The sequence below is a fragment of the Camarhynchus parvulus genome, chromosome 5 (assembly GCF_901933205.1).
Source record: "Camarhynchus parvulus chromosome 5, STF_HiC, whole genome shotgun sequence".
Lineage (NCBI taxonomy): Eukaryota > Metazoa > Chordata > Aves > Passeriformes > Thraupidae > Camarhynchus > Camarhynchus parvulus.
The window spans coordinates 50,967,164-50,976,316 of NC_044575.1; the positions used below are offsets into that span (position 1 = coordinate 50,967,164).

Here is a 9,153-nt window from a genome sequence, read left to right on the forward strand (position 1 = left end):
CAGACATGTAGACTTCAGATTTTGAGAAATGTGTTTCAAACTCAAAAAGCTGGTTAAGAATCCACAGGTTTTCTCTAGACCCAAAAGTTACTGGATATTGTTCAAATACAGGAATAAAGAAGAAAGAAATCAATGCACCATGCATACAAAACAACTTTATGTAAACATAAAGATAGTAGGATGTGGAGTCAGCCTCCTTAGTGCTTGTATTTATCTCAGATTATTCACTTGTTCTACTAAAGCTGAATTAAGCAGAAAAGAGGAAGACTGTCTTGCAGCCAAGGACTGGATTATAGCTGACTTCTTCCTCTGCCATGAGGCTGTCAGAACTTCAGTTTGTCACTGAACTTTCAAATGCAGGGCCTGATAAATTGTTTCCTTCCTGTTTCTTTATTGAGCAGATCAGTAATTAGTAAATTGCTTTATTCCTTCCTGCAGCTTGGAGTAGCTGGGCTTACCCCAAGAAGAAAAGTAATAATGTGTTGTGCCCCAGACACCAGTTACCACACCAAGGAGCTCCCAGCAGGAATTCTGTGTTGCTTAGGAGTATGGATGATACTGTTTACTCTGTGCTGCTGTAGCATACATTCCAAACATTGTTCAGTGGGATGCATTGCCAAATTTAACATTTAAAATTAAGTTTTGATGGAAACCTCTTACATGAAAAATAGACACTATTCAATTATTGTGTATATGATTTCACTGCCCTCCTAGGCTTTAACCAATGCTACAGAAACTCTGAGAGGAAGCATGAAACAAAGAGCTTTGCACACTGTTGAATGGATCAGAGCAGGACATATGTCTTTTCCCAGTCAGACGTACACCTAAACACTAAAACAATATTTTCCACTTTGAAATGAGGAGAAATACCATGCATGGGCAGGTTCTCTTTAAAATAATGTTAAAAGAGTTCACTTCATCAAAAGAATTTTCAGTGAATTTATCAAAGAGTTAAAGGCCTAAAAGATGTTTTAGATGAAAAGATGACAGTCTGCAGTGCCTTACCACTGAGTTGTATACATCTGCCCTTGATACAGTTAAGCAGATAGTTTAAATACTAAATATAATTAAATAATAGCTTAAATACTGTTTCAATCATAAAGTGGACAATTCTGTCAGTTGTATGTAGTGTATAAATGGACCAACAGATCTCTAACAATATAACAGAGAATCAGAAGCCACATTACTTGAAGATATTTCTCTTTTTTTAACTGATATTCTTTGAAGCTCTGAGTTACATTTTGAAATCTCACCTAAGAGCAAAATGTCCCATTTCACTTTGTATGTACAAATGAGTCATTCCCAGTGATTTCATTAGGAACTTGATATATTTAACTGAGAATATAAAATCAGTAACCCAAGAGGCACTGGTTGGCACTTATATACTTGGAGGACAATGTCAAGTCTATATCTACTTACACACAGCCCTCTCCTCTATATCCCTAACTGATACAATGAACCTATTTTGTGACCATATAACATCTAAGTGATGGATGTAAATATAAATGCAAATATGAAGGAGAACTAATGCTATACATTGACTACGGATAAATGCACTGGTTTTAACCTGCATTACAACAGTACTTAAAGAGGCTGAAAAAAGTATTACCCAAGAAGAGAACTGACACATTTCCTCCAATTATTATTTACAGATAAAAGAAAAACAGCACAAGTATATTCAGTGCATTTGGCAAGGCAGAAATCAACTATTCATTCATCGTTTCACCCTTGACCCAGTGGCCAGGCCCCATTTCATACAGTGGGTGACATCAATTAGAGTACTCAAGGAAATAACCCCCCAGTGCCAAAGAGGAAGGCAGAGTTCCCTTTCTGTACCACATGCAAACCTTTTTAATTCATGTGTACTTAAAAAGCTTCACTTAGTCTTAATTTTGTGTTCCCTCGCTGAATTTGAACATGGTTTTCTGTACAATTTCCATGATTAATCACGGATACCTTTCAAAATGTTGCTTCATGTGTTTACTTGCACAGTACTTTCCTTCCCAAAGACTCACTTTCTCCAGAACATCAGAAAATATTCCCTCTCCTTATCTTAGCAATTGGTATTTTAAAAACAAAAATACATTGTTTCAGTATGTTTGAAATTATTATGAAGACTGTGTATCAATCCTTACTTTACTTGTTAAATGCTGACTAATGGAAAACTTTCAAATAAAAGAGGTATTTTGTTAACATGTAATGAAAAACAGCAAATGAAGTTTTGCTGCCCAGATTACAGAAATACATATTCCAGAAAGTAGAAGACAATAATTCTTAGACAATGAACTATCACTTCCTTGCTCAGAGACATGATGCTTCTCCACACAGCCCTTCCTACCTTTTTTTATGCTGCAGCATATTAGCAACTCATAGTTGAATTTATTCTTTGCTTCTTTCACCAAAACAGAACAAAACACTTCCTTTATTTACAATGTACTGGAAACAAAATTATCTTGGAAAGCAAGTGTATCATGGAATCATTGTTCCAACATGGGGGTTATTTGCTGGGGGTTTTTGTGGAGGTATTGTTTGGTTTGTTTGGTTTTTTAAAACATATTTTGTTTTAAGCAAAGCAGTTTCTGATTTTAAAGCTTTATTCCCATATTAAATTCAGATTTGAGATTTGCACTGGGCCAAAAGTAGTATTGGGCTTTGATAATTAAATGCTCCAAATACAAAGATGTGAAAAATCAGTCAATTCTAATTCTGCAGAACTTTAAGGGATGAAGCAGATATGGGTAATCAAAAAAAAGTTTTATTTATTAATTTTTAGGTCTTCTAATTTCCATCAGAATTGACTTTTTTCTTTCCTCCTTTATTCTCCTTCAGCTTTGTGATTAACTGTTCCTTACCAATCCCAATGCCTAGTTCCCTTCACCCACCTCATCCTCCTATTTCCTTTTATTTTTAGCACCTACAGATTCTATCCTTGATAATTTTTTCAGTAATTTCACCTGAGCAAAATCCAATTCTGGTTAGCTTTATTCTGCTCTTGCTTTTGACATGGGTCTTATTATTCAAGAAAGATGCAAACCCAGTCATTTTGAGGGAGGCAGGGCAGAAAACCTCTTTTATCATATTCAGCCCTTTATGGGGGTCAGAATAACTGGGAGTCTCAAGCTTTGTGATAGCAGTAAATCCAGTGTAGCTGCCTCTTATTAGTTCCTGTGACAACAGCACCTGGCAGGGACTTGGCCTGTGACAATCAGCACTTTGTGAGGCACCTTCCCTGCCTGCTGTGAGGACTCCTTCTAAGGTCAGTGCTCAAGCAGTTTCTGTCCTACTGCTTTGTTTTGGAAGATAAGAGAATTTACTAGCAGAGATGAAGGCTATTTTATGCCAGCTGCTCTTTGTGTCCAAGAAGATTTCCAGATATGTTTAATTTACAAGCATAAACACAGCCTTACAGTGGAGAAAGCCTGCCAAGAAATTTTGCAGAGGGAAAAGTTACTTAGGCAGGGACATTCTAATGCTGTCTTCCAACTAACAATCGATTTGTGTTTCTTATTCTCTTTTCATCTCCCCAGCTTTCATATGTGCTTCTGTTTAAAAAAAAAGCAACCCAAACAACAAAAATGCGCTTTCTTTCCTTGTGAGCCAAATGCTTGTATTTTCATTATAGAAACCTTCCCCTTGCAACCCCTCTTTCTTCGATACAGTAGCAGCACTTAGATAAGAATTGTCAGGTGCTCTCATTTTTATCATCTGCTGCTTCTGTTTTCTGATCATTATCAATCATGCTGCATCATAAACTAACTAATTAGGCCATCTCAATTTGAAAAATTGGAAATAACAGAGTAATTTAAAATAAACCACACCATCTCATACACTCAATAGAGACAATTTACATGTAGAGCTACTTTAAAAGCACAAAAAATTATTGTGAGTAAAGGAGGCAATCTCTAACAGACTCCAACATGGGGAGGAGACCACAGGACAGTTTAATTGTTTTGGCTGTAATTTGGTAATTTGGTTAGTGCTTCAGGTGAGCTGGCCCTCAACCTTCACCAACTGAGACTGAAGAAATAACATCTTGTCAGGAAAAATCCCCACCTTAAGTTTTAGTTTCCTATCTAAATTGCTAAATATAAGATGGAGATTGTAAATTCAGACTACTTAAATACTACTTTCTCAGAATTCAGTGTAAATGCATTTTTTTGGTAGCAACTGATACCCTCCAACCAGTCACAAACACACTGGCTGTGTTATATGTCCTCATCATGTCAGAGCCAGCCCTGGGGCCAAAATATACACAAGACAGACACAGACAAAAAAAGTGAGTTATTTGTTGATTTACTCTTTTGTTCTAATAAACAGCCATCCTGTAATTTCTTTCTTAAACGCAAGTAATTGATTCTCAGGCATTAAAAAAAAAATCAAAATCATATGGTCTGAAAATGAGATCTTAATATCTATGGCATACCAGCCATAGTGTTAATGAAGGAAAGTACTTGGGCAGAGAAATGCAGGGAAAGCATGATTGTACAAATTTATTGAAAATATCTTCAGGTATTTAAACAAGTCAGATAATATAAGTTTATGCTATTTGGTTATGTTTATATATTTTCTTCTAGAAATGTATTTTACACATACAAGAGAAGTCCAGATGAGAGTGGAGAGCTCAAAACAACTCGAGTTGTTTAGATTTTAAATTGCAGAATTCTGATATGGTACAAGGACTTAATCCTTCACACATTTTAGAACATTCTTACAGCACTGAAGATCTTTTCCACATAAGCCTGTAAAACTTGTTATTGTAATTCTTTCACAACAGAGAGCTCTGAAGACAAAATAAATACCCCACACATAACCAACAACTGAGGCTTTCACCTGGCACTTATGAGATCCACCCAGTTAAAAGAATGAAGCAAAGGCCTGGATAATTTCTACTGAGTGAATAAAGGGTGGAATCAGGAATGAAAATTGCATTATTTCAAATGTCTCTTTGATGAATAAAGTCAATGTGTAAACTCTGATCAAAACAGGTCACTAAAATAAGAGGGGTTTTCTCTTAGGGACAAAATGATAATGATCACATGACAAGTTATTGTTTAATCAGCAGCTGAAAGAAAATCAGACATTGTAAGAACAACAGGATAGAAGTTGATATAGATTAAGAAGAAATAAAATTTAGACTTCAGATGTACTAACAAATTTTAATTTTGCATTCACAAGCCAAGATTTCTGGAGAATTTTAAAAATCCACTTCAGCACCATCCTGATCACGATGAAAAGAAGCCACCAAAACAAAAGACTTCAAACACAGGCTGAACAAAAAAAGCCAGGTCAGAGCAACTTTGAGCTATGAAAATTTGTACAGCTACAAAACAAAACTTACTACCAGTTAGGATTACCTGAATTTGTTGTAGTGAAAGATGAAGACTGAAAGAAAGGTTAAAATTTTTATGAGCATTGTAAGACTGAAAGCTTTGAGGATAAATTAAAGGAAGTTGTTCCAATTACATTTGCATAGAACACTGAAGAATAAAAGAGACCTGATCACTGGGTAGAGTTCTTCCATGCATCTGTAACCATAGATGTGAACTAACCTCTCCCCTCCCCTCTGTTTCAGCATACAGACGTTCAAGCTTAGAATCGTTAGTGGAAAGGGAAATAAAGGTTGGGAAGAACAAGTTGTAGCAATATGAACTTATCCAACACCCCCAAAAAGTGGCCATGAATTATTCAAAAGTATAAGAGCTTAATGTGCAAGAGGCTGGAGAACCCAGGAAATAAGGAACAATCTAAATATAAATTACGGACAAGTGATGGAACTCAAAGCCAACACCCAATCATTTTAACTAGAGAGTGTGGAAAATTAATCATCATTTAGAATTAAAGAATTCAATACAAAATGACACAAAAGACAGCACTACAGTAGTCAAAAGAGGATATTATAAAAATCTAAAGCAAACACTTTGTTACAAAGATTCCAAGATACTGAGGAAGAAGCTATGATGTTTAAGTATAACATTGATACACGTGGAAAGAAAGAAATAACCAAAGAAATGAAGGAAGCAACAAGAAGTTGAGCTTCAAGGCCATGGTACGTAATTATTGCACTCAGAGACACGCCAGATGTGAAGGATGCTAAGCAATGGAGGGCAAGGCGTGCCGAACCAGGAAAACTTAGCAGTTCTGAGAAAGCACTCGCAGAGACCGGCAGCCGGGGTGATGCCCCGCAGGAGCCCAGACACAGACCCATTCTTTCCCTGCTGCGGAGGAGTGGGATACAGAGACCAGCGTGGCCATGCAAGACCCGGGAGCTGCCCACGGGCCGCGGGTTCGGCGTTCCCAGGGCCGGCAGAAGCACCCACAGCCCCCTCGGCGCGGTGCTCCCTAAGACCACGGCCCCCGCGGTGACCGCCAGCCTCCCCCGAGGGCCCGGGCGCGCACCACCCCTCAGAAAGGGCCCGAGGCCATTCCCCGTACCCTCTTACTGTGCCTCCCGCGCCGTTCCGCTGGTGCCGGGGCTGGCGGATGAGCGGCCGGGCCGGACCCGGCCCGGCTCCCGGCGCTCCCCTCAGGCCGCCATGTTGTGTTCCAGTCGCCCCGGCAACCGCGCACGCGCCGGCCCCGCGCCGCGCCCGCTGCACACGGCACGGCCGGGGGGGCGCATGCGCCCCGCCCCTGCCCGCCAGGTGCGCGCCCAGGTGAGAATTGTGCATGTCGCACCCTCGGATAATTTTTTTTTTTTTTTAAGGAAAAGGAAAGACAATCCCAAGGTGAATGGGCTGTCTGGACGAGAGCCACCAGGACTGAAGTCAAGAGAATGGAGCAGTAACTGGGGGAAACGTAATTTCGGCAGTGTGAGATCGCAACCCACTGGCCACGTACCCAGGAGGGACCCCAGACTCAACCGGAAAAAAAAGAACTGCGCCTGCGGACTATTAGCATGAAAAGCGAGATGCTACTACCAAATAGTGGTTTGAATACTAATTAATAGAAAACTTACGTAGTTGGTAACAGAGGAATCCTGACGCCTTTGTTTGTTAAAAGGTATAGCAAGTGTAAAGTTTTGATGATCACTGGGCTAGACTTTTGTGGGATACCACCCAGCTCCCTGCTTTGCGCAAACTAGAATAAAACCCGAAATACCTCCCCTGGAGGTGTCAGTTGGCATCCCGACTCCTCGGGGATGGTGGGGCTGAGCCGTCCGCGGGTGAGGGATTAAGGAGGGGAGCCCTTGGGACAAGAGACGTGCTCCATAAATCCAGCGGCGGGCCCTGTCTGCTGCCGAGCCTCCCGTGGCCGGCGTAGCGCCCCGGCGGGCTCAGATTCATCCCCGGTGATGGCCTGATCCCTGGCGGATCCTGCGCGCCACTGCGGGATGGGGAGAGCCGCCGTACCGCCAGCCCGGCACAGAGAAGAGCCCGGGAAGAGAGCAGGGGCTGTGTTCTCATCGAGCTGTCTCCAAAAACCTGCATTCTGGAGAGCTCTGTCATCCCCTCCCTGTCCCCGCCCCCCCGGTGTTTGCCTCTTGCTAAACAGACATCCTGTGCTTTAACGCAGGCTTCAAAGGTGAGCAGAAAAGTTCTTTTCTATGCAGCATATGTAGTAAAAATCAAAACACCAGGAAACGGTGAAATTTTTGTCCGTGCAAAACAAAATCCTTGTAGTGTGTTAAACAGAATAGTAGATGCTTTTTAAGAATGTTCAAATATTTTAATTAAAAGAAACTGGAATCATATCTTAGTAAACTTGAAGAAGTATTAGCCTATTGACTCAGAGGTGAAGTTGTCCCCGATCCCCCGTTATGGTTGTTCCCTATCAGGCGCTGCATCTCTCTATAGGCAGGGAAAAATTTTCCGATTTGCTTTTGGTGTTGCTGAGATGATAAGTGTATGTTTCCATATGCGCGGGCCCGGGTCCGGCGCTCCTGGGAACGAGGAGATTCCTCGCCCAGGTTGTCTTCTTCTCTACTCTGACTAAAAGGTGGAACATTGGCTTAGGTTGTCTTTATTTGTCGCAGAGGCAGTCCCACTGCTAAGTGGCCGGTTAGCTCAGTTGGTTAGAGCGTGGTGCTAATAACGCCAAGGTCGCGGGTTCGATCCCCGTACGGGCCACAGGGGTTTAGTTTTTCCTTCTCTCCCGTCTTTTTTTCGTCTCTTCGATTTGTCCCAGCGATTCCCACCCACCTCACGCAGTTGTTCTGAGACGCGGCGTGATCTTTCCACAAGGGCACGGCCGGAGGGTGGGGGCTGTGTGTGTGTGTGTGTGTGTGTGTGTGTGTGTGTGTGTGTGTGTGGCTTGCCTGTCTGTGCGGGGTCGAGAGCCCAGAGCGGCCGCAGCACGGACCGAGCTTCATCGCGCGCCTGCGGCTGATGGAGCCCGGCCGGTCCCGGCAGAGCGCGGGGTCGGCTACAGCGCGCTCGGGTGACCCCTTCGCGCTCTTTTCTGCCGTGTGGGTCGCCCTTCCTGCGTGACACTCGCTCCCCTGCCCGAAATGCCGGCCGGTGAGAGCGAGTGGCGGAGCGCGCATTCACGGAATGGGTCACTTCGGAGACCACAACTCGTCCAACCTCCCTGTTAAAGCAGACTTGTCCTACAGAGTTGTCCACACGGCACAGGTTTGCGTCCAGACCGTTCTGGGATATCTCCAGTTGAGGGAGACTCCACAATTTCTCTGAGCAACCTGTTCCAGTGCTCGGTAACCTGCACCGTTAAGTTCTTCCGCATGTTCAGGTGGAACTTTCTGTGCATCAGTTGTCTCGTATCCCAGAGGCTGGCGCCTCCAAGAAGAGCGTGGATCCATTCATTCTCTTGGCACAAGCCCCTTTAGACATTTGTACACAGACACGAGGTCACCTCTGAGTCGTCTCTTCTCGAGACGGGAAAGGCGCGACCCCCTCATCCTTTCCTCGTAAGACAGACGCTCCGGTCCCTCAGCTATCCCCCACTGCCCTCCACTGTACACGCTCTAGGTGCTCCATGTCCCTCTTGTACTAAGTCTCGGTACAGACTTAGCTCGAACGGCGGGCAAACCCAACTCACGGTAACTCCACACGCGGGTGCCCCGTCCAGCCCCACCGGGGCCAGGAGCTCCGGGCGCACCTCCGCCGGTTTAGCCCGCGCGAGCCGCCGTCGGCGCCGGGCGGCCCCGCCCCGGGGGGCGCGGCGGGCGCTGCCGGGGGCGCCATTGGCCCCGCCGCC

The 9,153-nt window shown here is 43.5% G+C and overlaps 1 non-coding gene across 1 annotated transcript; it reads left to right on the forward strand.

Moving 5' to 3' along the window:
• Window positions 1–7,992: 7,992 nt before the first annotated feature.
• TRNAI-AAU lies at window positions 7,993–8,066 on the forward strand. The gene has a single exon. It is a non-coding gene; the product is annotated as a tRNA-Ile (tRNA).
• Window positions 8,067–9,153: the final 1,087 nt, after the last annotated feature.